The sequence below is a fragment of the Acipenser ruthenus genome, chromosome 44 (genome assembly GCF_902713425.1).
Source record: "Acipenser ruthenus chromosome 44, fAciRut3.2 maternal haplotype, whole genome shotgun sequence".
NCBI classification, from domain to species: Eukaryota; Metazoa; Chordata; class Actinopteri; order Acipenseriformes; family Acipenseridae; genus Acipenser; species Acipenser ruthenus.
The window spans coordinates 4,727,407-4,754,751 of record NC_081232.1 but is presented as its reverse complement, the minus strand read 5'-3'; the positions used below and the strand labels follow the sequence as shown (position 1 = coordinate 4,754,751).

Below are 27,345 nucleotides of genomic sequence, written 5' to 3'. Positions count from 1 at the left end.
GGAATCACCCCCAGCTCACTAAACATAAAAGTCATGAAAGCAGAAATGCAATCGCCTGCGGCCACACCACCTTGAATAAGCCTGATCTCAGAAGCTAAGCAATGTTGGGCTTGGTTAGTACTTGGATGGGAGACCACCTGGGAATATCAAGTGTTGCAGGCATTACATTTTTGTAATTACATTTTACAATTGAAATGTGTGGAGGACAAAAGGAAATTTTGGAGGAATCACCCCCAGCTCACTAAACATAAAAGTCATGAAAGCAGAAATGCAATCGCCTGCGGCCACACCACCTTGAATAAGCCTGATCTCGCCTGATCTCAGAAGCTAAGCAATGTTGGGCTTGGTTAGTACTTGGATGGGAGACCACCTGGGAATATCAAGTGCTGCAGGCATTACATTTTTGTAATTACAATTGAAATGTGTGGAGGACAAAAGGAAATTTTGGAGGAATCACCCCCAGCTCACTAAACATAAAAGTCATGAAAGCAGAAATGCAATCGCCTGCGACCACACCACCTTGAATAAGCCTGATCTCGTCTGATCTCGTCTGATCTCAGAAGCTAAGCAATGTTGGGCTTGGTTAGTACTTGGATGGGAGACCACCTGGGAATATCAAGTGCTGCAGGCATTACATTTTTGAAATTACATTTTACAATTGAAATGTGTGGAGGACAAAAGGAAATTTTGGAGGAATCACCCCCAGCTCACAAAACATAAAAGTCATGAAAGCAGAAATGCAATCGCCTGCAGCCACACCACCTTGAATGAGCCTGATCTCGTCTGATCTCAGAAACTAAGCAATGTTGGGCTTGGTTAGTACTTGGATGGGAGACCACCTGGGAATATCAAGTGCTGCAGGCATTACATTTTACAATTGAAATGTGTGGAGGACAAAAGGAAATTTTGGAGGAATCACCCCCAGCTCACTAAACATAACAGTCATGAAAGCAGAAATGCAATCGCCTGCGGCCACACCACCTTGAATAAGCTTGATCTCAGAAGCTAAGCAATGTTGGGCTTGGTTAGTACTTGGATGGGAGACCACCTGGGAATATCAAGTGCTGCAGGCATTACATTTTTGTAATTACATTTTACAATTGAAATGTGTGGAGGACAAAAGGAAATTTTGGAGGAATCACCCCCAGCTCACTAAACATAAAAGTCATGAAAGCAGAAATGCAATCGCCTGCGGCCACACCACCTTGAATAAGCCTAATCTCGTCTGATCTCAGAAGCTAAGCAATGTTGGGCTTGGTTAGTACTTGGATGGGAGACCACTTGGGAATATCAAGTGCTGCAGGCATTACATTTTACAATTGAAATGTGTGGAGGCCAAAAGGAAATTTTGGAGGAATCACCCCCAGCTCACTAAACATAAAAGTCATGAAAGCAGAAATGCAATCGCCTGCGGCCACACCACCTTGAATAAGCCTGATCTCAGAAGCTAAGCAATGTTGGGCTTGGTTAGTACTTGGATGGGAGACCACCTGGGAATATCAAGTGCTGCAGGCATTACATTTTACAATTGAAATGTGTGGAGGACAAAAGGAAATTTTGGAGGAATCACCCCCAGCTCACTAAACATAAAAGTCATGAAAGCAGAAATGCAATCGCCTGCGGCCACACCACCTTGAATAAGCCTGATCTCGTCTGATCTCAGAAGCTAAGCAATGTTGGGCTTGATTAGTACTTGGATGGGAGACCACCTGGGAATATCAAGTGCTGCAGGCATTACATTTTACAATTGAAATGTGTGGAGGACAAAAGGAAATTTTGGAGGAATCACCCCCAGCTCACTAAACATAAAAGTCATGAAAGCAGAAATGCAATCGCCTGCGGCCACACCACCTTGAATAAGCCTGATCTCGTCTGATCTCAGAAGCTAAGCAATGTTGGGCTTGGTTAGTACTTGGATGGGAGACCACCTGGGAATATCAAGTGCTGCAGGCATTACATTTTTGTAATTACATTTTACAATTGAAATGTGTGGAGGACAAAAGGAAATTTTGGAGGAATCACCCCCAGCTCACTAAACATAAAAGTCATGAAAGCAGAAATGCAATCGCCTGCGGCCACACCACCTTGAATAAGCCTGATCTCGTCTGATCTCAGAAGCTAAGCAATGTTGGGTTTGGTTAGTACTTGGATGGGAGACCACCTGGGAATATCAAGTGCTGCAGGCATTACATTTTTGTAATTACATTTTACAATTGAAATGTGTGGAGGACAAAAGGAAATTTTGGAGGAATCACCCCCAGCTCACTAAACATAAAAGTCATGAAAGCAGAAATGCAATCGCCTGCGGCCACACCACCTTGAATAAGTCTGATCTCAGAAGCTAAGCAATGTTGGGCTTGGTTAGTACTTGGATGGGAGACCACCTGGGAATATCAAGTGCTGCAGGCATTACATTTTACAATTGAAATGTGTGGAGGACAAAAGGAAATTTTGGAGGAATCACCCCCAGCTCACTAAACATAAAAGTCATGAAAGCAGAAACGCAATCGCCTGCGGCCACACCACCTTGAATAAGCCTGATCTCGTCTGATTTCAGAAGCTAAGCAATGTTGGGCTTGGTTAGTACTTGGATGGGAGACCACCTGGGAATATCAAGTGCTGCAGGCATTACATTTTACAATTGAAATGTGTGGAGGACAAAAGGAAATTTTGGAGGAATCACCCCCAGCTCACTAAACATAAAAGTCATGAAAGCAGAAATGCAATCGCCTGCGGCCACACCACCTTGAATAAGCCTGATCTCGTCTAATCTCAGAAGCTAAGCAATGTTGGGCTTGATTAGTACTTGGATGGGAGACCACCTGGGAATATCAAGTGCTGCAGGCATTACATTTTTGTAATTACATTTTACAATTGAAATGTGTGGAGGACAAAAGGAAATTTTGGAGGAATCACCCCCAGCTCACTAAACATAAAAGTCATGAAAGCAGAAATGCAATCGCCTGCGGCCACACCACCTTGAATAAGCCTGATCTCGTCTGATCTCAGAAGCTAAGCAATGTTGGGCTTGGTTAGTACTTGGATGGGAGACCACTTGGGAATATCAAGTGCTGCAGGCATTACATTTTACAATTGAAATGTGTGGAGGCCAAAAGGAAATTTTGGAGGAATCACCCCCAGCTCACTAAACATAAAAGTCATGAAAGCAGAAATGCAATCGCCTGCGGCCACACCACCTTGAATAAGCCTGATCTCAGAAGCTAAGCAATGTTGGGCTTGGTTAGTACTTGGATGGGAGACCACCTGGGAATATCAAGTGCTGCAGGCATTACATTTTACAATTGAAATGTGTGGAGGACAAAAGGAAATTTTGGAGGAATCACCCCCAGCTCACTAAACATAAAAGTCATGAAAGCAGAAATGCAATCGCCTGCGGCCACACCACCTTGAATAAGCCTGATCTCGTCTGATCTCAGAAGCTAAGCAATGTTGGGCTTGATTAGTACTTGGATGGGAGACCACCTGGGAATATCAAGTGCTGCAGGCATTACATTTTACAATTGAAATGTGTGGAGGACAAAAGGAAATTTTGGAGGAATCACCCCCAGCTCACTAAACATAAAAGTCATGAAAGCAGAAATGCAATCGCCTGCGGCCACACCACCTTGAATAAGCCTGATCTCGTCTGATCTCAGAAGCTAAGCAATGTTGGGCTTGGTTAGTACTTGGATGGGAGACCACCTGGGAATATCAAGTGCTGCAGGCATTACATTTTTGTAATTACATTTTACAATTGAAATGTGTGGAGGACAAAAGGAAATTTTGGAGGAATCACCCCCAGCTCCCTAAACATAAAAGTCATGAAAGCAGAAATGCAATCGCCTGCGGCCACACCACCTTGAATAAGCCTGATCTCGTCTGATCTCAGAAGCTAAGCAATGTTGGGCTTGGTTAGTACTTGGATGGGAGACCACCTGGGAATATCAAGTGCTGCAGGCATTACATTTTTGTAATTACATTTTACAATTGAAATGTGTGGAGGACAAAAGGAAATTTTGGAGGAATCACCCCCAGCTCACTAAACATAAAAGTCATGAAAGCAGAAATGCAATCGCCTGCGGCCACACCACCTTGAATAAGCCTGATCTCGTCTGATCTCAGAAGCTAAGCAGTGTTGGGCTTGGTTAGTACTTGGATGGGAGACCACCTGGGAATATCAAGTGCTGCAGGCATTACATTTTTGTAATTACATTTTACAATTGAAATGTGTGGAGGACAAAAGGAAATTTTGGAGGAATCACCCCCAGCTCACTAAACATAAAAGTCATGAAAGCAGAACTGCAAGCTCCTGCGGCCACACCACCTTGAATAAGCCAGATCTCAGAAGCTAAGCAATGTTGGGCTTGGTTAGTACTTGGATGGGAGACCACCTGGGAATATCAAGTGCTGCAGGCATTACATTTTACAATTGAAATGTGTGGAGGACAAAAGGAAATTTTGGAGGAATCACCCCCAGCTCACTAAACATAAAAGTCATGAAAGCAGAAATGCAATCGCCTGCGGCCACACCACCTTGAATAAGCCTGATCTCGTCTGATCTCAGAAGCTAAGCAATGTTGGGCTTGGTTAGTACTTGGATGGGAGACCACCTGGGAATATTAAGTGTTGCAGGCATTACATTTTTGTAATTACATTTTACAATTGAAATGTGTGGAGGACAAAAGGAAATTTTGGAGGAATCACCCCCAGCTCACTAAACATAAAAGTCATGAAAGCAGAAATGCAATCGCCTGTGGCCACACCACCTTGAATAAGCCTGATCTCGTCTGATCTCAGAAGCTAAACAATGTTGGGCTTGGTTAGTACTTGGATGGGAGACCACCTGGGAATATCAAGTGCTGCAGGCATTACATTTTTGTAATTACATTTTACAATTGAAATGTGTGGACGACAAAAGGAAATTTTGGAGGAATCACCCCCAGCTCCCTAAACATAAAAGTCATGAATGCAGAAATGCAATCGCCTGCGGCCACACCACCTTGAATAAGACTGATCTCAGAAGCTAAGCAATGTTGGTCTTGGTTAGTACTTGGATGGGAGACCACCTGGGAATATCAAGTGCTGCAGGCATTACATTTTACAATTGAAATGTGTGGAGGACAAAAGGAAATTTTGGAGGAATCACCCCCAGCTCACTAAACATAAAAGTCATGAAAGCAGAAATGCAATCGCCTGCGGCCACACCACCTTGAATAAGCCTGATCTCGTCTGATCTCAGAAGCTAAGCAATGTTGGGCTTGGTTAGTACTTGGATGGGAGACCACCTGGGAATATCAAGTGCTGCAGGCATTACATTTTACAATTGAAATGTGTGGAGGACAAAAGGAAATTTTGGAGGAATCACCCCCCAGCTCACTAAACATAAAAGTCATGAAAGCAGAAATGCAATCGCCTGCGGCCGCACCACCTTGAAAAAGTCTGATCGCAGAAGCTAAGCAATGTTGGGCTTGGTTAGTACTTGGATGGGAGACCACCTGGGAATATCAAGTGCTGCAGGCATTACATTTTACAATTGAAATGTGTGGAGGACAAAAGGAAATTTTGGAGGAATCACCACCAGCTCACTAAACATAAAAGTCATGAAAGCAGAAATGCAATCGCCTGCGGCCACACCACCTTGAATAAGCCTGATCTCGTCTGATCTCAGAAGCTAAGCAATGTTGGGCTTGGTTAGTACTTGGATGGGAGACCACCTGGGAATATCAAGTGCTGCAGGCATTACATTTTTGTAATTACATTTTACAATTGAAATGTGTGGAGGACAAAAGGAAATTTTGGAGGAATCACCCCCAGCTCCCTAAACATAAAAGTCATGAAAGCAGAAATGCAATCGCCTGCGGCCACACCACCTTGAATAAGCCTTATCTCATCTGATCTCAGCAGCTAAGCAATGTTGGGCTTGGTTAGTACTTGGATGGGAGACCACCTGGGAATATCAAGTGCTGCAGGCATTACATTTTACAATTGAAATGTGTGGAGGACAAAAGGAAATTTTGGAGGAATCACCCCCAGCTCACTAAACATAAAAGTCATGAAAGCAGAAATGCAATCGCCTGCGGCCACACCACCTTGAATAAGCCTGATCTCGTCTGATCTCAGAAGCTAAGCAATGTTGGGCTTGGTTAGTACTTGGATGGGAGACCACCTGGGAATATCAAGTGCTGCAGGCATTACATTTTTGTAATTACATTTTACAATTGAAATGTGTGGAGGACAAAAGGAAATTTTGGAGGAATCACCCCCAGCTCCCTAAACATAAAAGTCATGAAAGCAGAAATGCAATCGCCTGCGGCCACACCACCTTGAATAAGCCTTATCTCATCTGATCTCAGCAGCTAAGCAATGTTGGGCTTGGTTAGTACTTGGATGGGAGACCACCTGGGAATATCAAGTGCTGCAGGCATTACATTTTACAATTGAAATGTGTGGAGGACAAAAGGAAATTTTGGAGGAATCACCCCCAGCTCACTAAACATAAAAGTCATGAAAGCAGAAATGCAATTGCCTGCGGCCACACCACCTTGAATAAGCCTGATCTCGTCTGATCTCAGAAGCTAAGCAATGTTGGGCTTGGTTAGTACTTGGATGGGAGACCACCTGGGAATATCAAGTGCTGCAGGCATTACAGTTTTGTAATTACATTTTATAATTGAAATGTGTGGAGGACAAAAGGAAATTTTGGAGGAATCACCCCCAGCTCACTAAACATAAAAGTCATGAAAGCAGAAATGCAATCGCCTGCGGCCGCACCACCTTGAAAAAGTCTGATCGCAGAAGCTAAGCAATGTTGGGCTTGGTTAGTACTTGGATGGGAGACCACCTGGGAATATCAAGTGCTGCAGGCATTACATTTTACAATTGAAATGTGTGGAGGACAAAAGGAAATTTTGGAGGAATCACCCCCAGCTCACTAAACATAAAAGTCATGAAAGCAGAAATGCAATCGCCTGCGGCCACACCACCTTGAATAAGCCTGATCTCGTCTGATCTCAGCAGCTAAGCAATGTTGGGCTTGGTTAGTACTTGGATGGGAGACCACCTGGGAATATCAAGTGCTGCATGCATTACATTTTACAATTGAAATGTGTGGAGGACAAAAGGAAATTTTGGAGGAATCACCCCCAGCTCACTAAACATAAAAGTCATGAAAGCAGAAATGCAATCGCCTGCGGCCACACCACCTTGAATAAGCCTGATCTCGTCTGATCTCAGAAGCTAAGCAATGTTGGGCTTGGTTAGTACTTGGATGGGAGACCACCTGGGAATATCAAGTGCTGCAGGCATTACATTTTACAATTGAAATGTGTGGAGGACAAAAGGAAATTTTGGAGGAATCACCCCCAGCTCACTAAACATAAAATTCATGAAAGCAGAAATGCAATCGCCTGCGGCCACACCACCTTGAATAAGCCTGATCTCATCTGATCTCAGCAGCTAAGCAATGTTGGGCTTGGTTAGTACTTGGATGGGATTCCACCTGGGAATATCAAGTGCTGCAGGCATTACATTTTTGTAATTACATTTTACAATTGAAATGTGTGGAGGACAAAAGGAAATTTTGGAGGAATCACCCCCAGCTCACTAAACATAAAAGTCATGAAAGCAGAAATGCAATCGCCTGCGGCCACACCACCTTGAATACGCCTGATCTCGTCTGATCTCGTCTGATCTCAGAAGCTAAGCAATGTTGGGCTTGGTTAGTACTTGGATGGGAGACCACCTGGGAATATCAAGTGCTGCAGGCATTACATTTTTGTAATTACATTTTACAATTGAAATGTGTGGAGGACAAAAGGAAATTTTGGAGGAATCACCCCCAGCTCACTAAACATAAAAGTCATGAAAGCAGAAATGCAATCGCCTGCGGCCACACCACCTTGAATAAGCCAGATCTCGTCTGATCTCAGAAGCTAAGCAATGTTGGGCTTGGTTAGTACTTGGATGGTTATGATTTCCATTACACGAGAGTAGATGTTAAAACTTCATGCTGATTTGAACTCGGCTCTCGCAAAGATAAGCACCAACTAAGACGTAGCTTTACAGTAAACTAATGTGATCCATATGTGTCTCCATCCATTTACGTTTCCTTCCATTTGATGATGTAGATATCCTTTTGTCTTGTGTTAATGGCTGAAGTGTAATGCTGGCTCCAGGGATTAGCTTATTTTGCCTCCCTGGCGCATCAGCACACACAACGGCTGCGATGCTGGCTCCGGGGATCAACCAAAGTGCGGCCTCCCCAGCGCATCAGCATGACAACCGTCTGGATTGAGCTAAGTAGGGTACATCTCTGGGGTTTTCAAGTGGGCACCTTCCATCCTTAGTGTTTCGTCGACTAGCCCACGACACCTCAAGAGGGCTTGACGGTGATTCTGGCGTCCCAGCATCACCCCCCTCCGTCCCCCACTCAACTCAGCCCATCTTACTTACCTGTACATCAGCGCTTCTTTCTTTCTATTGTGCTTGAGATCCCCAGCCAGAATCTTTCCGTCTCAACCACAGCCAGTTGCTGCTCCTCTCTGCGGCTTCAGATAAGTTCTTCACTGTGCGACGCAACTCTTGGCCACTGAATCCGACGTCTCTGAGAAACCGGGTTGTAGAGTGTGCCACAAATCCTCGACAACCCACTTCCACTGGGTAAACCCGAACTCTCCATCCTCGCTGTTCCGCTTCAGTGGCTAGTTGAGCATACCGCAGTCTCTTCCTCTCATACGCCTCATCTACAGCATCCTCCCATGGCACTGTTAACTCTACCAGGTGAACAAGGCATGCTGATCCAGACTGTTGGAAAACATGGAACAAGTATTGAATAGCAGTTTGCTACGCATGAGGAATGACGGCTGTATTCATGTTATTTTTCTGAAAAGTGATTTAACATTGGATAGAAAAAACTGTTAGTTCCAAAAATGCAAGCACTGCTGTGATAGATGAAAGCTGGCTATATACTCTGGGTATATAGATACTTGCACTGCATTGCAAGCAAGAAATAATAGCAGCTTCATTGAGCAATGGATGGTAGCAGAGAGCTGAGAAAAACACCAAGTTAACGTATATTTAACTATACTTAAACAACTGCACATTGGAAGTAGATTGAAGGCAATATGGTAGAGAAGTTACCCCAAATGGCTGGCCAGCAGCACACGGCTGTACAAACAAGTCCTTTGATCTCCAGCCCTGACATGAAAGAAGCTTGCCCTTCGGGGAGTCCACTGGGGTATAAAACTAGTTAAACAGGGTTTTGCTTAGAATATACAGCTGGTTTATGAGGGGGTCATAAAGCTAGTCTTCAAGGGGACCAGAAGAGACCAGGCTCTAAGACTTCCGAGAGATCCAAAGAGATAATGCCACTGAAATCAAAGGGTCTCTGGCAAATCGGAGAGATAGGAACAAGGAAGATGACAAAAACCAGATGTATGGACCTTTGTGGCACCAGGGGTCTGAAGAATGCACTGAGTTCAGAGGTCTTCACACTACACACACACACACACACACACACACACACACACACACACACACACACTAAATGAAATATATGGTAACAGGATAATGAGTTGTACCTTTTCTATTGGTTAAGTGTCAGAGAAAGAGGAGGAGAGAGACACCTATGCAGAAGGGTATTTAATGTCATGCAACAATTGTAAGAACGAGTATTCTGTTTGTCCTGTACCTGGGACAAGACTCCCTGCATATTTCAATAAACCTAACAACTGATTGAAGAAAAGGACTCTGTGCAGTTTCTTGAATCTACTTACTCACCATCCTTTTTTTAAGTTACATCATTTGGCGAGCCACCTGCGGACTGTTTCCTGATACTTTTTTTTCAAATACCGGGGGGGTTGATACCTGACTGCAGAGAAACCCATTTGCCCAGCCTGAATCCCGTGCGCACAGGACCAGGACAAAGCGAATGGACAGAGACTGCTTCTAACTTCTAACCAGACGGTGTGGAGAATCTTTGGATCAGGACTTCAGCTCGAACATATAATCACGTACATTGGTGAGTAGTTAATGGTTTATTGTTTCATATGCAGTGTTTAGAATGTAGTGAGAATCAAGGGTAGAGTATGAAAGAGGACTTTTTGATAATTCATGTACATTAAGGACACAATTAGTTAAGTCAAGAGAGATTGACCGCTGAACTAAAAGTGTATTGACTGTTAGGACTTTAGGTATGAAAGAGGACCTCTGGATTCCTAAAAAAGTCGGAGTAAATCGTGTAGTGTTATGACGTGCCAGTAGAGTCTATTGGACTATTTACACTGACTTGTATAGCTCAACAGGTACGGGCATACTCGGATTTATGTTTTATGTTTGTTTTGAGAGGGTTTGGTACACCTGTTTTGTCTTTGTTTTTACTGTTTGGTTTATAAGTCACGATAAGGGGGCAATAGGATAAGCCTCTTATTTAACTGTCCACATTAGGTGGTACAGATAAGGAACAATCAGACAATAAGTTCCAGTTAAGCCCAAATAGCACATACAAAAGTGTAAATTAAATGTGCAATAAACCAAAATAAAAGTTTATGCTTCGTTAAGCATAGCTTTAAACACGGAATATTGGCAAAAACAAGACAAAACTAAAAAGTGTTGTTTTTTTTTGTTAGTTTTGTGTTTTGTTGGGAGTCTGATCAACTCCAAATATGTTAGATGACCCTCAATGTCATCAAATGGATGACTGGAGAATATGGAACATAGACTATGTTTTAAAACATGGCAAAAAGGGAAGCTATGTACAGAACAGTAATGTACATGTTCATGTAACAGGTCAGGAGTGTGTGTCTCGTAAGAAGAAAAAGACAAAGGCAATTCAAGACTGGTAGCCCACAAAAAAACAAACAAAACAAAAAAAACTGTAATGGTAAAGATTCTATATCAACTTTGAGGAATACATGTTGTAAAAATAAAATTAAAAGGTCACATTAAAATGTAATTAAGAAGTTGTTTATTAATGATTGTTTGAGTAATTCTAATTTTGCTTAAGCGTGGAGATAAAGTAACATCTTAGAAAAACTATGTACTAAGAACCAGGATGAATACTTATTGTCTTGCCTCGGTCATAAGAGGGTTTGATAAGGGAAAGAGACCCAGGTTAACTGATTATTTGTGTTGTGTTAGTGTTTGAATGCAAAGGAATGGCCAACCTTTGAACTAAAACAATAACACAAATATACAAAGCAACAATTAATAGTTTGTTCAGGATTATATTGGTAAACAAGAGGAACATTTTGTCTTTCTGATAGAGGGTTTACTTGAAAATAAAGTGGTGGTATTGTTTTGGTACGCAGGGTCTGTGTCTCCCTGGTCGCAGATTCAGGGAGGAATAAAAAATACTTGCGTGACCATATCTGGGCAGAGAGAGAAAAGACTATGTAGAGAATGAGAATAGATCACTGTTAGACAGACTAAAAATAAAAAGACTTTTAGGAAGAGAACAAATGTTTTTGGAGATCAATAAATCTGAAACAAATTAAATAATCGACCTGGAAATATTTTATTAAAAATATTTTCATGAATGAATGTTAAGTGTTTGTTTGAGAGTGAATTTTATGTTTAAGACACAGGTGAATTTTATGAATCACCTATGAATACATATTTGAAACCAAGATCACATGAGTGGTAGAGTTTGTATTATTGGTGTAGCTAAAAAAAGTGCAGAGTTAAAACGATGTTTTATTTTTAAGGGGTCTGTTTATTAATGATTGTTTAGTTCATGTTGAATTAAACAGGGAGATTGCATTCTCTTTGAATGGAAAACACGTAGTTTAATAAAGCACTGATGTTATCAGTATTAACTGGGTTTATTCTGATGTTGCTAAAGCACACTACCATACACGAGTAGAAGGGAAAAAAAAAGTTGAATTGTTAGAGAGCATAAAATACAATTCAAATGGGGAAAAAGAGGTCACAATCGATATCAGAGTGATCTACAGGGATTTCAACTTCTGCTAAGGCATCAGAATGCAGTGATGCAGGAGACAAAAGCAGTGTCACTCAGAGCTACGCGAGTGATGTGAAATGGGATGTTTGCACACATGTTTACGATGTGTTTTGTTTATGTTGGTTACAATTAGTATTTTACGGAGCTTCTTGCAGGAGAGGTGATGATAATTAGATTAATGTGATAACTGAAACATGAATAAATCGTGAGTGACATGAGATTATTGATGGTGCAGTATAGGACTGCAGGATTGATAGATTGTGATACTGGTATGATAGACAGTCTGTTGGTTAATGTTTGTGTGTTTGTCTGTGAATATAGGGTATTAATACTCTCTTGTGGAAGTTCAGCACAGGACGCTGAGCTAATGGCAATATTGTGATGCAAAATAGTCAACTTCTCACTGTCTAATACAGAACAGACAGTCGCAGTAGCAAAAGTAATTATGCACTCACAGTAATACAAATGCACTTGGTAGGATTGACCATGGGGAAACGCCCGTGTAAATTAATTAAATAAAGAACAAATTCGCTGGCTTAAGCATGAAGCAACCTGCGCCCTGGTTGGCGAAGTACAGTGATTCCACGTCCTCTGCCACCCAAAGAGCTCTGGGTTGGTAGAGCTTGTGGACCACATTCTAAAAAGGAAGCATCATAAACAGGTGCTCATGAAGGTCAGGTTGATGTGCACACACATTTTCTTTTTCTCACTGGATTATTTCTATAATAGATCCTGATTTATTTTGATCTGCTAAAAAGGATGCTGTTATTAATTGCAAAAATAGGCAGTACTTTTATTTCTGTATGCGTTATTGAGAAACATTAACGTTTGAATACATTTCTTTGTAAACTTTCTTTTCAACTGTTATTGTTATATGTGCTCTGGACGTCTTGCCAAGAAGGGAGAGATCAATGTATGACTAACATCTTACAGGACTGTTCTCAACTAGGTAATATCATACAGTATGTGGACGACATACTGTTGCAACGGGAACTGCGGAGAAACACTATCTGTTGCTGGAGGAAGTCTTGGATCTCATGGAGCACGCTGCTCTCAAATTAAATCTAAAGAAAGCTGCATTAATGAAATAATCTGTTTGTTTCTTAGGAGTACAGGTGGAAGCTGGAGGACACACATCTGACCCAGGAAATAAAAAGTTGAAAATAAAAAGTTGATAAAAAATCTGCCCTTAGATTCTTTTTGGGCATATTTGGATTCTGTCAGGACTTCATGGAAGGATACAGCGAACTAGCTGTCACCCTCTATGAACACCTGAATGGTAACCCAGGCAAGCAAGACATACTGCAATAGGATTAAAGGTCACATGCCTTGTTTGAGGCATTAAAACAGGCACTGATTCCAACCCCACTCAGGGTCTCCATTCAAATTAAAAAAAAAAATTAAAAAAAAAAAAAAGTGGGGGGTTGGAAGGCTGATTGGGGAGGTCCATATGAGATAATGGACAAACTGGGAGAAACCAATTTGAAATTGGCAATACAAAAATGAGGGAGTGAAAACTGGCTTGAAAACTAGTTTCACTAATAAGCAAGCCTGCTGGAGAACGGAAATTCCTAAGGGCACTGATGCAGTTAGGTTAGAGTAGTAATTGTGAGCAATGAAGTAGATAGAGATTTGTAGTTACTTTCAGAGTACAGACACAGGTCTAAGGCTTTTCTCTTCTCCTACAGGTTCATGCTGGAACTGATATGTTATATTATGTTCACAATATGGGGTGGACATAGGCTCTGAGAAAAATACAAGATAGAATTAACAGACATTGGCGATTCTTAGAATTGCAATAACATTATCAATGCAGATGAAAAAGAGACTATTCAAGAATTAACCCTTTTTGAATTTTGAAATTAAATCAGATATTAATCAAAAGAATAAATACGGCACTTGTTCTCCACAGGTCCCGAGATATTATTGATGGCGTTTATGTGGAATGGAAGCACAATGCTGTTCATCGGAACTGAGAGGACCATTTCAGAAGAGTTTGTGCAGAAAGTTCCAGTACACTTGTGGAACAATTTGGATATGCAAACAGTAACTGTACATATTAACCTGCAGAACTTTACAATGCTTGTCCATGATATGTAGTAATTAAGCTCTACCATATATCTGGAACAAGAGTGTAAGTTGCTGAGAGACGGTCATGAGGAAGTATCTGAAACCACAGAGACATTCTTACATATGGGGAACCATTCCGGTCTGCATATCAAAAGAAGAAATATTTATGATGACGTTAAAGTGACATTTTGGGGGATGTAATGGGGACTGTTAATTTCAGTTAACATACCTGATAATGAAACTACGTATTATAAACTTGGGGTATAGATGTATGATTGGTGAAAAGATTTGTCTTAGTTTAAAGATACTAAAGGTAATATGTCAGCGATCCTGGAGTGCAGAGATGGAAAGGTCTCGTGTAATTTATTACTAATCACATTCAGTAAAATAACAAAAACTACAAAGGTTGTACCATTGACCTCTAGAGGCACTGGGAGTATGGAGTTTGTGTTGTTCATGACACTTAAGAGTGACATTGTTAAGACATTGTATCTGCCATCCATGTTAGGGAGGTAAAATGGTTGGTGGCTTGCAATGGATTATTTGGAGTGTTATTAGGAACATAATACTATATTAATATGTACTTGTAAGGTAATGGGACATCCTATGTTGAATGGAAATACCAATTGAAAACAGCTGTTCTACTGAAAAATATGGTTACCTATATTAGACATTAATTGTGGAAATCATGTGAACTTTGAATGATATGCTGTAGTGTTGAATATGTCTAAAATGAGGCACTATTTTAGTATTTGTTCAATGCATAGTGATCATTTTTGAAGTTATAGTTTTAGGTTTTAATCAGTCTTAAGTGCATCATAAGATTGAGATGGTCTAGAATATTGGATTCTAGAAAGATGTAATTTAACATACGGGTTAAAAATAATGATGCACCTAAATGTGTTAGAGCAACATGAATAATTGTTAATTATAAATTAATTACAACAAGCTATGAGCGTAATTAAAGCATTTTTAGGTAATACAAAATAATTGAGAAAGTGTGACCAACTGGCACAGACCATGATGGATGCACTGCAGAATATGTTCAGAGATGTATATAGGGGCAAAGTAACCGATGTGATGACAGTAGGAACTTGGATAGAAATCGTCAGCACAGATTGTGAGAAACAGTTACCATGGTGGAAAGATGGCTTAGGCTGTCAGAGATGCAATGATTAAAGTTAGTAGTGTGGTTCTGATCGAGAGGATGGGGATCCACAGCTGGAACATAGAGTTTATTCTGAGAGTACTGCAGTTTCGAATAGAAGATGGGATTATGAGCTTACAGAGTTAAACCAACACTGCACCGTATAGCTAAAGAGCAGGACGGGTGGGTGAAATTGGGAGGCATAGATTGCTGTAAGGAATTGAGTACGTCAGTAATTTACACTTGTTCCATGCGGGGTGATCCAATTTCTAGAAACAGGGCAGTAAACCGTACTATCGAGGTAAAATCACTACGAAAGTATGTCCCCTTTTGCACCCCCTACCTCGGGAAGGTATCATTCTTGGACCAGAACAAAAAACTGTTTTGGATAATGTGAATATAGTATTATCGTATGTAATGTATAATTTCACAAATCTAACTGTTATATTTGAACAGCATTGCAAGCAATACACCAATATCCAGAATTGGCTTCAAAGAGAAATAAGTAGAACAATAAAAGATTACAAAGAGCGAATAGCCAAACGAATGTATGAAGGTAATGAGAATGTGTGAAGGTAATGAGAATGTATGAAGGTAATGAGAATGTGTGAAGGTAATGAGAATGTGTGAAGGTAATGAGAATGTGTGAAGGTAATGAGAATGTGTGAAGGTAATGAGAATGTGTGAAGGTAATGAGAATGTGTGAAGGTAATGAGAATGTATGAAGGTAATGAGAATGTGTGAAGGTAATGAGAATGTGTGAAGGTAATGAGAATGTGTGAAGGTAATGAGAATGTGTGAAGGTAATGAGAATGTGTGAAGGTAATGAGAATGTGTGAAGGTAATGAGAATGTATGAAGGTAATGAGAATGTGTGAAGGTAATGAGAATGTGTGAAGGTAATAAGAATGTGTGAAGGTAATGAGAATGTATGAAGGTAATAAGAATGTGTGAAGGTAATGAGAATGTGTGAAGGTAATGAGAATGTGTGAAGGTAATAAGAATGTGTGAAGGTAATGAGAATGTATGAAGGTAATAAGAATGTGTGAAGGTAATGAGAATGTGTGAAGGTAATGAGAATGTGTGAAGGTAATGAGAATGTATGAAGGTAATGAGAATGTGTGAAGGTAATGAGAATGTGTGAAGGTAATAAGAATGTGTGAAGGTAATGAGAAACGTAGGAAGAGGGGACTTTTTGATGAAATAGCAGGCTGGTTTGGTGCAGGAAATTCTGTTGCAAACAGCTGGGATATTTATCAAATGTCAAAAGGGCAAACTTGGATAGCAAGTACTGTGAGAGAAGGAATAGAAAGATTGGGGAATGGACAGATGTATGTAAATCAAGGGATTAGACTCCAGGGTACAGCTATATATGAGCTAATAGATGGAACAGAGGGAGCCCTGCGCAATTTGACCAAAGCAATATATTGTAGAATATTTGCGGGTGACCTTGTAAAAACAATGAAGGAAGAAATAATGGACATTAGGCTAAGAGTGGTACCTAGACATGCACAGGAGGAACTCAGGTTGAGGATGGCAATGATCTACCCTGATCAGACTGACCTCCTGGGAGCTAGTTTAGTGTGGCCAAAGAAGAATGGCAAGGAACCACCTGGTCACATAGGGTTCTATCTCTCAATACCATACATGGATCCTAATAACCAGTATAAAGATAGTTTGAAGATTAGACCGATAAGAGTACTACACAATGAGACAGTGATAGTTTGGGAAAAGACTACATGGAAAGTTCAACGAGGGAACTGGAGTGGTGTGGTGCATGAAGTATGCTGTTATGAAACAAATAGTCATGTAGTTTGCCGGTGTCCTGCAATCACCAGAATTAATAGAAATATAAGCACAGAATTAGAGGTACATCCACTAGAGGGGTGGAAAAAAGCAGTGCAGGTTGGGAAATATCAAGGGTGTGTGTTGAGTAACCATACCAATTTTAAGTATGGTGATTTAACTTGTCAGACTTCTCCAGGATTTTGTTTTGCTCCAACACATGCAGTTCAGATTGGATAGATATATATATATATATATATATATATATATATATATATATATATATATATATATATATATATATACCTGAACCTGAAGCAGAGGAGTTCCAAATTATCGCTTGGTGGGATGACACATACCTATCATATTCGGTCATTTTTTCTCAAGTGCACAAATTGGTTAAAATAGCCCTACAACGAGCGGAACAGAAGCTGGTCAAAGCTAAGGTCGAAGTTGATTTGGCACAATTAAAAGCCACCGTATTGAAACGATATGGATGGTTAGGGCAGGCCTTAGGGCACACTTTTGGGGATTATGTTGTTTTAATAATACTGTTAATAGTAATAGTATTGATTTTGTGGAATAGCATTCAGTGTTTTTGGTGGAAAAAACAACACCGACAGTTAGAAAGGACCATTGGCAGACGGGAAACTGTAAACTTACTGGGAGCCACCATGAATAAGAAATAACACCTGTGTACAGTGATAAACTGTATTTACTGTATTTTTCTATGTTTATTTTTCATTTTTTGTATTATTTTTACGTATGTTTGTTTGTTTTTTTTTGTTTGTTTTTTGCTCATGACATACTTACATGGAGAAACAGCAAAGGCAAGGTAGATACCTACACATAATGGAGAGACTTAGAATGAGAGGAACATACTTCACTATAATATATTATACAAACACGGTACTTGATGTGACTACTCAGAACCAGCGAAGAGGACATCTGAGGGCTCGGGATCACGTAAGCAACTTGGTTGTAGCAGGTCACCCCCCTCCATCTTATATTTTAAAAGTGGGGTATGTTGGAAAACATGGAACAAGTATTGAATAGCAGTTTGCTACGCATGAGGAATGACGGCTGTATTCATGTTATTTTTCTGAAAAGTGATTTAACATTGGATAGAAAAAACTGTTAGTTCCAAAAATGCAAGCGCTGCTGTGATAGATGAAAGCTGCAATATGGTAGAGATGTTATGACAACTGAAAAATATTCTTTTGTGTCAAAGCAAATGGCTGGCCAGCAGCACACGGCTGTACAAACAAGTCCTTTGACCTCCAGCCCTGACATGAAAGAAGCTTGCCCTTCGGGGAGTCCACTGGGGTATAAAACTAGTTAAACAGGTTTTTGCTTAGAAAATACAGCTGGTTTATGAGGGGGTCATAAAGCTAGTTTTCAAGGGGACCAGAAGAGACCAGGCTCTAAGACTTCAGAGAGATCCAAAGAGATAATGCCACTGGAATCAAAGGGTCTCAAGAAGATGACAAAAACCAGATGTATGGACCCTTGTGGCACCAGGGGTCTGAGGAATGCACTGAGTTCAGAGGTCGTCACACTAGACTACACACACACTCACACACACACACACACTCACACTAAATGAAATATATGGTAACGGGATAATGAGTTGTACCTTTTCTATTGGTTAAGTGTCAGAGAAAGAGGAGGAGAGAGACACCTATGCAGAAGGGTATTTAATGTCATGCAACGATTGTAAGAGTATTTTGTTTGTCCTGTACCTGGGAACAGACTCCCTGCATATTTCAATAAACCTAACAACTGAGTGAAGAAAAGGACTCTGTGCATTTTCTTGAATCTACTTACTCATCATCCTCTTTTTTAAGTTACATCAGGGTGATTCCTCCAAAATTTCCTTTTGTCGAGATCAGGCTTATTCAAGGTGGTGTGTCCGCAGTCAATTACAGTTCTGCTTTCATGACTTTTATGTTTAGTGAGCTGGGGGTGATTCCTCCATAATTTCCTTTTGTCCTCCACACATTTCAATTGTAAAATGTAATGCCTGCAGCACTTGATATTCCCAGGTGGTCTCCCATCCAAGTACTAACCAAGCCCAACATTGCTTAGCTTCTGAGAGCAGACGAGATCAGGCTTATTCAAGGTGGTGTGGCCGCAGTCAATCGCATTTCTGCTTTCATGACTTTTATGTTTAGTGAGCTGGGGGTGATTCCTCCAAAATTTCCTTTTGTCCTCCACACATTTCAAATGTAAAATGTAATTACAAAAATGTAATGCCTGCAGCACTTGATATTCCCAGGTGGTCTCCCATCCAAGTACTAACCAAGCCCAACATTGCTTAGCTTCTGAGATCAGATGAGATCAGGCTTATTCAAAGTGGTGTGGCCGCAGGCGATCGCATTTCAGCTTTCATGACTTTTATGTTTAGTGAGCTGGGGGTGATTCCTCCAAAATTTCCTTTTGTCCTCCACACATTTCAATTGTAAAATGTAATGCCTGCAGCACTTGATATTCCCAGGTGGTCTCCCATCCAAGTACTAACCAAGCCCAACATTGCTTAGCTTCTGAGATCAGACGAGATCAGGCTTATTCAAGGTGGTATGGCCGCAGGCGGTTGCAGTTCTGCTTTCATGACTTTTATGTTTAGTGAGCTGGGGGTGATTCCTCCAAAATTTCCTTTTGTCCTCCACACATTTCAATTGTAAAATGTAATTTAAAAAATGTAATGCCTGCAGCACCTGATATTTCCAGGTGTACGGTGTCCATTTTAGGACATCCTCAGACCTTACCCCTCCTCAAGTCAATCGTCAACCCTCCTCGAGTCAATCGTCAGACCTCCTCGAGTCAATCGTCACCCCTCCTCGAGTCAATCGTCACCCCTCCTCGAGTCAATCGTCAGACCTCCTCGTGTCAATCCTCACCCCTCCTCGAGTCAATCATCAGACCTCCTCGAGTCAATCGTCACCCCTCCTCGAGTTAATCGTCAGACCTCCTCGAGTCAATCGTCAACCCTCCTCGAGTCAATCGTCAGACCTCCTCGAGTCAATTGTCACCCCTCCTCGAGTCAATCGTCACCCCTCCTCGAGTCAATCATCAGACCTCCTCGTGTCAATCCTCACCCCTCCTAGAGTCAATCATCAGACCTCCTCGAGTCAATCGTCACCCCTCCTCGAGTTAATCGTCAGACCTCCTCGAGTCAATCGTCAACCCTCCTCGAGTCAATCGTCAGACCTCCTCGAGTCAATCGTCACCCCTCCTCGAGTCAATCGTCACCCCTCCTCGAGTCAATCGTCACCCCTCCTCGAGTCAATCGTCACCCCTCCTCGAGTCAATCGTCAGACCTCCTCGAGTCAATCGTCACCCCTCCTCGAGTCAATCGTCACCCCTCCTTGAGTCAATCGTCAGACCACTTTAAGCCATACTATCCCCTCCCCCTTTTTACGGTTACTGGAATAGCTGGACAGAAGTTTAGCAGTGCAGTTTTACTTGCTCGAGAGACCGGTGAGTACTAGAACAATTTAAAAAAAATAAATAAAAAATACACAAATTAAATAGGCCTATATTAATATACGTACACAAACGTACCTTAATAGGACAGCGTGAGTTAGTGCAGTTCAATGTGTTGTACGTTAATTTGAAAATACGTTAAAGAAACTACGTATATTTTTTTCACATTTTTTAATTACTTTTATAATATAGGTTGCTGGTGTTTTGCATTGTTGAAAATCAGACGATGGAAAACCAGAACCGTATCTTTTAAGTGAAAACATACACCAATAACTCTTTCTTCATAATCTTATTATTATAATTACATTTTATCGTAAAAGGAGTAGTTTGAACTTTGAAAATGTTTTATTTCTAACATTGTATATATTAGGGTGGGTTTATGAATTTAATCAACTAAAACCTAAGATGCGTTGCTAATAATGACCAATCTTGCTATAAATTAAGCAAGCCTTTGAATACAAAAATAGATTTAACTGTACAAAAATATATATATATTTTAAATAAAATGTACTATTTTTTTCTCGCAGCCATCTAGGATTTTCTCAGTTGGCATATATGAATACATGTTTGTGTTTTATTTAATTTTTCTAATAATCTTAATTATGTATGCTTATGAGATAGTGAAGTCAAAATAAGGAGATAGTAAATCAAAATAATGTGATACTAATTCAAAATAATGAGATAGTATGTCGAACATAATGTAATTTTAAAATGTATTTATTTTTTTATTTGTGCTGGAAATGGGTTTCCATTGGCTTCCACGTTACGTTTTTAGCGAATTAGTAATTACATATCTTTTTTTTTCCCAGTGGAATATGGCAGACTACAATGATCAGTATGATCAGCTGAAGAACGAATTAAAAGAAGGTAGTATAAACTGTATTTAGCATTTCTAGATATTTAATGTTGCACTCATTTTAAGTTATTAGTATTGTCTGCAGTTCTGTTGCAAAAGCTAACTCTATTTTTTAATTAAATTCATAGCACGAGCATTTTGTGGTAGCTAACTTAAGACGACTGTCGACTTGGTTTTTCAGCTCTGCACACTCCTTGCTAACAACAACGTTTTCCATTACAATCCTACATCAATAATTACATTATTGTAAACTGCACATTTGATTTAATTTGTGATTGTTGTACATATAGGAATCCTGACAGACAATGGGTTTGATACACGCGTGAGAGCCCTGTTGAAAAGGACATCGCAGTCAGACGTCGTCAGTAAATGCCAAGGTAATTATGAGTCATTTCAGTCCTCTTATAAATTGTGTTAAAGCTTGAAAAGTAATATCTTAAAGGGGGCTGTGTTCCTATCAGTGCAAGTTCTTACTAAAAGGAAGGTCGGGATGATTGGCTGTACTGTATGTAATTAATCCTCCGGACTGTAGATGGCAGTGCAAACAATCCAACGACAATTGTTTTACCACATTTAATAATGTTAAATATATTAAGTTGACAAATGAACCCTATGTAGCTACCAGATCACTGCTTTCTATGTGTTTTTATTGGGAAGATGGGTGTTTAATACATTTTTATTTGGGAAGATTTCAAATAAACTATAATAAAAATAAAACTAAAAATGCAGACCCCAACCCTCGTCTCGTACTCCTTTCAGCAAAACAATATTCAACTGAATAACTCTCTCTCCGGCCTCCTTCAATCACCACGTGGATTCATGGAGAACTTTCTCGCCCCATCTACCGTTCCTCCTACTCGACTGTCTGGTCTTCATTTACTCACTTTTGCGAGTAAAAAATAAATAAATAAATAATTTAAAAAAAAAAAAAACGGATCTCAAACCTCTTTCAACCTACAGCACCTCCTCGCCTTCATCACTCACCTCAGGCTGTCTTTATGTTTAGCCCCCTCCTCTATTTAGATGCTACCTAGTGGGCATTCAGTATCAATTTCGCCTCCAATCTTTCTCCTCTCGTCCGTTCTAGAGATAGCGGATCTCTAGAGAGAACGCTCAGAGGTATGGAGAAAAGCCTGCTCCCCTCCTCTCCATCAAGTTAATCAATCTCTACTGACCTTCTCCTTTGTCTCATCACTGCTCTCTGGCAAGGATGCTTCAACCTATTCAACGACATCGTCATGGAAACCCTGTGCCTGACCGTCGCCTTTGGATTTCTCCGCTGTGCAGAATTCTCAACTCCATCAATTTCCAACTTCCCAGCTCTAGGCCTCAAGTGCTCAGATCTCTCTCAAATCCCCGGAAACCACTTTATCCTCCTCATCAGATCTTCAAAAACGGTCCAATTAAGCCAAGGATTCAGTATCTTCTGTCAGATCCCCTCTTCGACAGCTCCAGATCTATACTTACGAGTCACTGGTTCTCATCCCGTTTATGCACCCTCTCGTCACGGATCGGACTTTCTTCTACTATTTTTCCCCCCATTCATTCTGGATCGGAGCAGCTGCCTCCGCGGCTAGAGCAGGTATCAACACTTTGATTAAGTCTATGGGGCGCTGGATCTCTTCAGCTGTGAACTTTTATATTAGATCATCCTCTGCAGACATCGCCACAGCTCACCAAGCACTTGTTAGCTTGCCCGGAGTGGGGGGCGCCCTCTCCGCCAGGCCCACCAGAGGTTTCCTCCCTGCAGGGGGGTTTTTCCTCTCCACAGTGCGGACGGCTTATAGGCATAGGTTGTCTACTAACATCTCTTGTCTTTTCTCTTTTCTTCTAGCTTTTGTTTATGTGTGCGGCTCTGCGATCTCTTTTCTATCCCACGGTGTGGTTCTTGCGGGGAGCCGGGGGTCCTCTTTTGGGGGGAAGTGAGTCTCACTCCCCCGGCTGTCCGGGTCGGCCTCTCGTCTCAACCACTGCCGCCCGGCTGTTCCTCGCCGGCCTGAGGGGACCCCCAGCCACATCCTATTCTTCTGCTGCTTATGCGCTAAGCCTTCCAGGCCTCAACCTTGCTGTCCCATCTCCTCTCTTCTATTTCAGGTCCAGGACCATTTCAGCCCCCTCATGCAGTAGGCCGTGCCTCCACCTGCCGAGCGGGCCCCGACCGAGGGGGGGGGGGTTTCTCTGTTTTCTTCTCTCCTAAACGGACCCGAGACACTTTTTCCTAAGCTCTCCACGCCGCCCAGCTGCCAGCTTAGCTGCCTGAGGATGCTGCACTGAGTTGCGAAGGATCTGTCCTTTTGTCTTGTTCGTCCCCTTCCTGTCTCTTGCTCCACTAAACGCCCAGCAGCCAGAGGATGCTGCCTGACCCGTCGGGAGCGAGAGTCAGTTTGTTGTATGTTATATGTCTAAACTTTGCTCTCTCTCTCACTTTTAGGTCACCCAGCAGTCGGAGGATGCTGCCTGACCTGGCGGAAAGTGTTTATATCTAATCCTTTGCTCTTCTCATGTCTCCCTCTCTACGTCGCCCAGCAGCCAGAGGATGCTGCCTGACCCGACGAGAAGGGAAAACTCTTCGTCCCCCCTATCTCGTCCTGCTATCAGTATCTAACCTCAATGTTACTAAGCACCATTCCCAAACTCCAGCCCTCAATCTCGCCATCCTTCAAACTCGTCTCACTCTTAAACTCTCAAATGTCTCACCCCTCTCAAGCCTCCTAAGCAACCGGAGAAATCCTCTCATCTGGTCTCATTCTTAACCCTTTGCGGTCCATTTATTAATCGCGCGTCAGGCACGCCAGGTCTAATTAATTTTCACACGCGCAGTTAATTTTATACGCGCTGTTTAAAAGTATTTTTTTTCACAGTCAAACGGGTTTAAATGGCCCTGCATATCAACAAAGCACACACTAGGCATCTCCAGCCCCTCCCCAGCCTTTTGTTTGCTATAGCGTTCAGCTGTGTAAGAAATAAATAATAATAATAATAATAGTCATACATACCGATCGATCATCTCCAGATCACTCGTTTTATCACCAAACTCCTCAATAATGCGATCCAAGTCATTATTTTATTACTATAACATCTGAAAAAAGCTCTGCAAATGTCCATGATAGTCTCAGTGCGCTGACGCACTTAGCCAGCTTGTTTATTATGGACGCCCATTATCTGATACCTGATACCATGTATGACTATTCATGAAATACGCCTTTTTTTTTTTTTTTTTTTTTTTTTCCGACTTGTCTCGGCTCCTGTCGCTACCACTCGGCAATTGAATGGTTTTCTCGGCTTTTTCCGGAGAAAAAACGACTAAACATCCGTTTATTGTGTTGCTATAATGATGTCGGACCCAGTCCGACAAAGGACCTGTGAGGAATAATTGCAATGTCGGACCCAGTCCGACAATGGACCGCAAAGGGTTAATATCTCACTCCCAATTTCGCCTCCTCTCAAGCCCTCGTAGGCAACCAGTGAAATGTTAGCCTTTAGGCGTAATTCGGGGGATGCCGTAGAGGGCGCTCTCCCGCTTTGCGCTCCTTTTTTCTTCTTATCCTATTTCCTTTTCTTTAGCCTGTCTTACCTTCCCTCCGTGGCATCCTGCCCGGTAGCGTCCGCGATCTCTTCCGGGTGGAAGCTGATCCCAGTTCAGCCTCATTTAGTATTTCCAGCCAATCGCACAATGCAGCGCTCGCCACGTCAATTATTAGGGCATGGCCAGCACTGCTCCACGTATGTGTTATTGGCTGCCCCTCCTGTCTATCTCGCTCTCTTTTTCTACTTTAACCCAGCACTATTTCCGCTTCCTTGTCTGTGTTTGTTTTTTGTTCCTCCTCCTCCCCTCCTCTGCTCCTTTCTATATCGCACTGTCCGCACAGGGCTCCCTCAGGGGGGGAAGTGAGTCTCACGGGTCTCTGTCCGGGTCGGCCTCTCGTCTCAACCACTGCCGCCCGGCTGTTCCTCGCCGGCCTGAGGGGACCCCCGGCCACATCCTATTCTTCTGCTGCTTATGCGCTAAGCCTTCCAGGCCTCAACCTTGCTGTCCCATCTCCTCTCTTCTATTTCAGGTCCAGGACCATTTCAGCCCCCTCATGCAGTAGGCCGTGCCTCCACCTGCCGAGCGGGCCCCGACCGAGGGGGGGGGGGGGGTTTCTCTGTTTTCGTCTCTCCTAAACGGACCCGAGACACTTTTTCCTAAGCTCTCCACGCCGCCCAGCTGCCAGCTTAGCTGCCTGAGGATGCTGCACTGAGTTGCGAAGGATCTGTCCTTTTGTCCTGTTCGTCCCCTTCCTGTCTCTTGCTCCACTAAACGCCCAGCAGCCAGAGGATGCTGCCTGACCCGTCGGGAGCGAGAGTCAGTTTGTTGTATGTTATATGTCTAAACTTTGCTCTCTCTCTCACTTTTACGTCACCCAGCAGTCGGAGGATGCTGCCTGACCTGGCGGAAAGTGTTTATATCTAATCCTTTGCTCTTCTCATGTCTCCCTCTCTACGTCGCCCAGCAGCCAGAGGATGCTGCCTGACCCAACGTGAAGGGAAAACTCTTCGTCCCCCTATCTCGTCCTGCTATCAGTATCTAACCTCAATGTTACTAAGCACCATTCCCAAACTCCAGCCCTCAATCTCGCCATCCCTCAAACTCGTCTCACTCTTAAACTCTCAAATGTCTCACCCCTCTCAAGCCTCCTAAGCAACCGGAGAAATCCTCTCATCTGGTCTCATTCTTAATATCTCACTCCCAATTTCGCCTCCTCTCAAGCCCTCGTAGGCAACCAGTGAATTATTATTATTATTATTATGCATAATTTTCAATATGCATTTTTTACATTTTTGGACTCTCAAGGGACACATAGAAATAACGTTTTTTTAATAATTTTTTAGCAACACCATGTCTCAACTGTGCTGTGCTGCTCTATACAGTCTCTGATCTTTACATGCAATAAAAGTTGCAAGAAGTAATTGTTGCTTCCTGACCGTTTTTGTTATTTTCTCATTGATGTTCACTGATTTATTGCATGAGAGTGTTTAGCAAACCTTTTTTATATATATATAATTCCATGATTACAAGGCGTGGTGTTACTCACCTAGAAACAGTGTAGGTTTTCTTATCCTTTCAAGATAAGCTGTCTGCCTCCCCCAACAGTCACTCACCCAGTTCCTTTGTTTGCCACATGTCAATCAAAGTAAAGATGAAAGGAACTGAGGTGTTTTTAGTCTGGCAGCTTGATTTGAGAGCAGCCAAGTTCTCTGCAATCTCATTATTATTAGTATTATTATTGTAGACATTTGGCAGACACCTTTATCCAATAATCAATGTTCACCTCTCAGCAGTGCAAATACTGTGCTTGAATCTGTTGCTCATTGATACTGATAAGGGAAATGTTATTCTAATTTTCAATTCATTTCACTTTTTATTTTCAGTGAGGACACTGAAGAAAACCCTCCCCCCTCAACAAGTGAGAGTTTTGATGTTTCTCAGCAGAAAAGGCATACTCATCATGCATACTCATCATGGATACATTTCGGGCACCCCAAAGCTCTCCAAAAAGGCCACCTTTTGAATGAAATATTGGACAAAAAAAAAGGGGGGATTACAAAATCTAATTCATGTGGCAATGGATAGCATGTGAGGTGCCAGAAGTTCACATCCCTTTTAGAACTTGCTCAAGAAACTAGTGTATCACTGGACATAAAGATTTACACAATGTTCATTTTTGGAGAGGTTTGGAGAGGTTTGGGGACCCTTTGTAAAAACTCCTGTAGAATTTGATCCCTTTATTCAAATAGTTCCAAATTTTTACCCAGTATAGTAGACATCTTGGTGAAGCACTGGAAAATCTGGCTCTTTTCATATGCTACAAGTTGAAAAAATGACTATAGAACATAAAAAATTAAAAGCGTTTGTTGTTTTTTTATGTATTTTTTTCTGGATATCTCCTTCCAGTGTGGTACTGAGTAAGACTTTTATCACACCTGAGGTTTTATTCTTGATGCCCAAGGGGTTACCTTGAATTCAAGCCCTGAACCATGCCTGTGCTGTCTATACTTTGGA

The 27,345-nt window shown here is 41.7% G+C and overlaps 27 non-coding genes and 11 pseudogenes across 27 annotated transcripts; 35 read left to right on the top strand and 3 right to left on the bottom strand.

The window, feature by feature from the left end:
* The first annotated feature begins 53 nt into the window (after nt 1–53).
* LOC131715509 (5S ribosomal RNA) lies at nt 54–162 on the top strand (annotated as a pseudogene).
* Nucleotides 163–276: 114 nt separating this feature from the next.
* On the top strand, nt 277–395 carry LOC131711620 (5S ribosomal RNA). The gene has a single exon (XR_009313506.1). It is a non-coding gene; the product is annotated as a 5S ribosomal RNA (ribosomal RNA).
* Nucleotides 396–502: 107 nt separating this feature from the next.
* Nucleotides 503–631, top strand: LOC131714158 (5S ribosomal RNA; annotated as a pseudogene).
* A 114-nt stretch (nt 632–745) lies between these two features.
* LOC131720731 (5S ribosomal RNA) lies at nt 746–864 on the top strand. The gene has a single exon (XR_009319628.1). It is a non-coding gene; the product is annotated as a 5S ribosomal RNA (ribosomal RNA).
* Nucleotides 865–964: 100 nt separating this feature from the next.
* LOC131715517 (5S ribosomal RNA) lies at nt 965–1,073 on the top strand (annotated as a pseudogene).
* A 114-nt stretch (nt 1,074–1,187) lies between these two features.
* Nucleotides 1,188–1,306, top strand: LOC131712805 (5S ribosomal RNA). The gene has a single exon (XR_009314694.1). It is a non-coding gene; the product is annotated as a 5S ribosomal RNA (ribosomal RNA).
* A 100-nt stretch (nt 1,307–1,406) lies between these two features.
* Nucleotides 1,407–1,515, top strand: LOC131715047 (5S ribosomal RNA; annotated as a pseudogene).
* Nucleotides 1,516–1,615: 100 nt separating this feature from the next.
* On the top strand, nt 1,616–1,734 carry LOC131717045 (5S ribosomal RNA). Its single transcript, XR_009315930.1, has one exon. It is a non-coding gene; the product is annotated as a 5S ribosomal RNA (ribosomal RNA).
* Nucleotides 1,735–1,834: 100 nt separating this feature from the next.
* LOC131718118 (5S ribosomal RNA) lies at nt 1,835–1,953 on the top strand. Its single transcript, XR_009317014.1, has one exon. It is a non-coding gene; the product is annotated as a 5S ribosomal RNA (ribosomal RNA).
* A 114-nt stretch (nt 1,954–2,067) lies between these two features.
* Nucleotides 2,068–2,186, top strand: LOC131711218 (5S ribosomal RNA). The gene has a single exon (XR_009313101.1). It is a non-coding gene; the product is annotated as a 5S ribosomal RNA (ribosomal RNA).
* Nucleotides 2,187–2,300: 114 nt separating this feature from the next.
* Nucleotides 2,301–2,409, top strand: LOC131715785 (5S ribosomal RNA; annotated as a pseudogene).
* Nucleotides 2,410–2,509: 100 nt separating this feature from the next.
* LOC131711365 (5S ribosomal RNA) lies at nt 2,510–2,628 on the top strand. Its single transcript, XR_009313249.1, has one exon. It is a non-coding gene; the product is annotated as a 5S ribosomal RNA (ribosomal RNA).
* Nucleotides 2,629–2,728: 100 nt separating this feature from the next.
* LOC131711409 (5S ribosomal RNA) lies at nt 2,729–2,847 on the top strand. The gene has a single exon (XR_009313292.1). It is a non-coding gene; the product is annotated as a 5S ribosomal RNA (ribosomal RNA).
* A 114-nt stretch (nt 2,848–2,961) lies between these two features.
* Nucleotides 2,962–3,080, top strand: LOC131720812 (5S ribosomal RNA). The gene has a single exon (XR_009319709.1). It is a non-coding gene; the product is annotated as a 5S ribosomal RNA (ribosomal RNA).
* A 100-nt stretch (nt 3,081–3,180) lies between these two features.
* On the top strand, nt 3,181–3,289 carry LOC131715046 (5S ribosomal RNA; annotated as a pseudogene).
* A 100-nt stretch (nt 3,290–3,389) lies between these two features.
* LOC131717034 (5S ribosomal RNA) lies at nt 3,390–3,508 on the top strand. The gene has a single exon (XR_009315919.1). It is a non-coding gene; the product is annotated as a 5S ribosomal RNA (ribosomal RNA).
* Nucleotides 3,509–3,608: 100 nt separating this feature from the next.
* On the top strand, nt 3,609–3,727 carry LOC131718117 (5S ribosomal RNA). Its single transcript, XR_009317013.1, has one exon. It is a non-coding gene; the product is annotated as a 5S ribosomal RNA (ribosomal RNA).
* A 114-nt stretch (nt 3,728–3,841) lies between these two features.
* On the top strand, nt 3,842–3,960 carry LOC131718116 (5S ribosomal RNA). Its single transcript, XR_009317012.1, has one exon. It is a non-coding gene; the product is annotated as a 5S ribosomal RNA (ribosomal RNA).
* Nucleotides 3,961–4,074: 114 nt separating this feature from the next.
* On the top strand, nt 4,075–4,193 carry LOC131710065 (5S ribosomal RNA). Its single transcript, XR_009311935.1, has one exon. It is a non-coding gene; the product is annotated as a 5S ribosomal RNA (ribosomal RNA).
* A 114-nt stretch (nt 4,194–4,307) lies between these two features.
* LOC131716249 (5S ribosomal RNA) lies at nt 4,308–4,416 on the top strand (annotated as a pseudogene).
* A 100-nt stretch (nt 4,417–4,516) lies between these two features.
* Nucleotides 4,517–4,635, top strand: LOC131712419 (5S ribosomal RNA). The gene has a single exon (XR_009314312.1). It is a non-coding gene; the product is annotated as a 5S ribosomal RNA (ribosomal RNA).
* A 114-nt stretch (nt 4,636–4,749) lies between these two features.
* Nucleotides 4,750–4,868, top strand: LOC131711132 (5S ribosomal RNA). The gene has a single exon (XR_009313014.1). It is a non-coding gene; the product is annotated as a 5S ribosomal RNA (ribosomal RNA).
* A 114-nt stretch (nt 4,869–4,982) lies between these two features.
* On the top strand, nt 4,983–5,091 carry LOC131716372 (5S ribosomal RNA; annotated as a pseudogene).
* A 100-nt stretch (nt 5,092–5,191) lies between these two features.
* Nucleotides 5,192–5,310, top strand: LOC131718114 (5S ribosomal RNA). The gene has a single exon (XR_009317010.1). It is a non-coding gene; the product is annotated as a 5S ribosomal RNA (ribosomal RNA).
* Nucleotides 5,311–5,411: 101 nt separating this feature from the next.
* On the top strand, nt 5,412–5,520 carry LOC131716487 (5S ribosomal RNA; annotated as a pseudogene).
* A 100-nt stretch (nt 5,521–5,620) lies between these two features.
* On the top strand, nt 5,621–5,739 carry LOC131718113 (5S ribosomal RNA). The gene has a single exon (XR_009317009.1). It is a non-coding gene; the product is annotated as a 5S ribosomal RNA (ribosomal RNA).
* A 114-nt stretch (nt 5,740–5,853) lies between these two features.
* On the top strand, nt 5,854–5,972 carry LOC131713092 (5S ribosomal RNA). The gene has a single exon (XR_009314980.1). It is a non-coding gene; the product is annotated as a 5S ribosomal RNA (ribosomal RNA).
* Nucleotides 5,973–6,072: 100 nt separating this feature from the next.
* On the top strand, nt 6,073–6,191 carry LOC131718112 (5S ribosomal RNA). Its single transcript, XR_009317008.1, has one exon. It is a non-coding gene; the product is annotated as a 5S ribosomal RNA (ribosomal RNA).
* Nucleotides 6,192–6,305: 114 nt separating this feature from the next.
* Nucleotides 6,306–6,424, top strand: LOC131713091 (5S ribosomal RNA). Its single transcript, XR_009314979.1, has one exon. It is a non-coding gene; the product is annotated as a 5S ribosomal RNA (ribosomal RNA).
* A 100-nt stretch (nt 6,425–6,524) lies between these two features.
* On the top strand, nt 6,525–6,643 carry LOC131718111 (5S ribosomal RNA). Its single transcript, XR_009317007.1, has one exon. It is a non-coding gene; the product is annotated as a 5S ribosomal RNA (ribosomal RNA).
* A 114-nt stretch (nt 6,644–6,757) lies between these two features.
* Nucleotides 6,758–6,866, top strand: LOC131716486 (5S ribosomal RNA; annotated as a pseudogene).
* Nucleotides 6,867–6,966: 100 nt separating this feature from the next.
* Nucleotides 6,967–7,085, top strand: LOC131712266 (5S ribosomal RNA). The gene has a single exon (XR_009314159.1). It is a non-coding gene; the product is annotated as a 5S ribosomal RNA (ribosomal RNA).
* A 100-nt stretch (nt 7,086–7,185) lies between these two features.
* LOC131718110 (5S ribosomal RNA) lies at nt 7,186–7,304 on the top strand. The gene has a single exon (XR_009317006.1). It is a non-coding gene; the product is annotated as a 5S ribosomal RNA (ribosomal RNA).
* Nucleotides 7,305–7,404: 100 nt separating this feature from the next.
* LOC131712329 (5S ribosomal RNA) lies at nt 7,405–7,523 on the top strand. Its single transcript, XR_009314224.1, has one exon. It is a non-coding gene; the product is annotated as a 5S ribosomal RNA (ribosomal RNA).
* A 114-nt stretch (nt 7,524–7,637) lies between these two features.
* Nucleotides 7,638–7,766, top strand: LOC131712358 (5S ribosomal RNA; annotated as a pseudogene).
* Nucleotides 7,767–18,980: 11,214 nt separating this feature from the next.
* Nucleotides 18,981–19,099, bottom strand: LOC131713022 (5S ribosomal RNA). Its single transcript, XR_009314909.1, has one exon. It is a non-coding gene; the product is annotated as a 5S ribosomal RNA (ribosomal RNA).
* Nucleotides 19,100–19,213: 114 nt separating this feature from the next.
* On the bottom strand, nt 19,214–19,332 carry LOC131718665 (5S ribosomal RNA). The gene has a single exon (XR_009317561.1). It is a non-coding gene; the product is annotated as a 5S ribosomal RNA (ribosomal RNA).
* Nucleotides 19,333–19,432: 100 nt separating this feature from the next.
* On the bottom strand, nt 19,433–19,551 carry LOC131720774 (5S ribosomal RNA). Its single transcript, XR_009319670.1, has one exon. It is a non-coding gene; the product is annotated as a 5S ribosomal RNA (ribosomal RNA).
* Nucleotides 19,552–27,345: the final 7,794 nt, after the last annotated feature.